The sequence below is a fragment of the Tamandua tetradactyla genome, chromosome 18 (assembly GCF_023851605.1).
Source record: "Tamandua tetradactyla isolate mTamTet1 chromosome 18, mTamTet1.pri, whole genome shotgun sequence".
NCBI classification, from domain to species: Eukaryota; Metazoa; Chordata; class Mammalia; order Pilosa; family Myrmecophagidae; genus Tamandua; species Tamandua tetradactyla.
In genome coordinates, this window is record NC_135344.1 from 55403362 (window position 1) to 55405103 (window position 1742).

General features: G+C 41.4%; 1 non-coding gene across 1 annotated transcript; it reads left to right on the forward strand.

Moving 5' to 3' along the window:
• Positions 1 to 1295: 1295 nt before the first annotated feature.
• Positions 1296 to 1401, forward strand: LOC143662827 (U6 spliceosomal RNA). Its single transcript, XR_013165600.1, has one exon. It is a non-coding gene; the product is annotated as a U6 spliceosomal RNA (small nuclear RNA).
• Positions 1402 to 1742: the final 341 nt, after the last annotated feature.

Consider the following 1742-nt stretch of genomic DNA (forward strand, 5'->3'; position numbering starts at 1 on the left):
ATAGAGATTTAATGCTGAAGATACATGTTTTAGTTTGCTAAAGCTGATGACTGCAATATACCAAAAATGAAATGGCGTTTATAAAGAGGATTTTTTAAGTTACAAGTTTACAGTTCTTAGGCCATAAAAATATCCAAAATAAGGCATCCAGAAAATGATACCTTGACTAAGAAAGGCCTATGGTGTCTGGAACACCTCTGACAACTGGGGAGATGCAAGGCTTGCATCTGCTCATCCTCTGGCTTCTGGTTTCAAACAGCTTCCTCAGGGTCATTTTCTTTCTGCATCTCCAAATGTCTCTGTCTATGTTGGCTCTAAGCTTTTTCCAAAATGGTTCCCTGTTAAAGGACCCCAGTAAGTAGATTGAGGCCCACCTTGAATGGGCAGAGGCACATTGCCATGAAAACCACCTAATCAAAAGGCCTCACCCATAATTGGGTGGGTCACATCTCCATGGAAATAACCTCATCAGAAAGTCTCACCCTAAACAATAAATCTGCTTCCACAAGATTGGATTGGGAAAAAAGAACGTGGCTTTTCTGTGATACACAACAGTCTCAAACCAGTACAATATATGATGAATGGAAAAGAGGTACTTACTCATTTGTTTATTATCAAATCAACTCATGTGAAAGGTCCAGGTACCATTTCTTTTTCTTCAGACCCAGGCACCTTCTCTTTGTACTCTTTATGACAAATAGACTGTTATTGGATGATTTCATATCTCCCACCACAAGAAAAAGGTGGCAATGCTGTATTTTTCTCACAATGCCATGGTTCTTCAGAACCCGTTTGTATTGATGCAATATAAGTTTTCTTGCCTTTGCAGTCCCCTCATACATTTATATAATAACATTTATATCATTATTCATGACATCACATCCGTTGTGCCTCCTGTGAATACTGACTTCTAATGATTCTGTCTGTCATTGAAGAGGACCACAAAGCCAAGTCATACCCAGAGTATACAGGAAAATGTGAATGATAATTTACATGTAAAATTTACCAGTCAAAATTTTATAGTATAAACATAGAACAACTTATCTTCCAGGCACTTTTTAGGCTGGAATCACTGCCTTCCTAATGTGAAGTGCCATCCATCCACCACCATCACCAGCAGGAATGAGCATGAGGAGAGTGAGAAGAGTGGTCCCATTTGTGCAAACAAATGTCTCTACCGCCTCCAGTACAGCTTAGGAAAGACTATAGAGTCCACAACAGTCACCACATGAACCGAAGGCAAGAGAGGACATGGAATGGAAAGGCCTGAACGATATCCTCAAAAGCTCTCGGTGGTATTTGCTTGGTGGCACACATGGTAAAATCAGAACAATGCAGAGAAGATTAGTATGGCCTCTACACAAGAGTGACATGTGAGCTTGTGGAGCATTCCATAAGTTTGTGTAAGTAATAGGGTGGTATATGGGAATCATGCATGATTTTTCTGTAAACCCACAACTTCTCTAATTAAAAAAAATCTCTCAGAGGAGGAGATAGGCATGCTTATCCCAAGACTGCAGAGATACATGGTCCATACTCTGTAAGGGAGAGGGGCTTTCCTGGGCACCAGTGCTGGAAGCATACCTAGAAAATGATGTATGCCACTGCCTCGCTGTTCCCAGGTGCTGTAAACCAGAGGGAGCATTGAGGTAAGCACATGAATGGGCCAGAGTCACACATAGCCCCCACATAAGGCTCAAGTCAATGTCACTATCAGTAGCCCAGAGCCCCAAACTTGACTG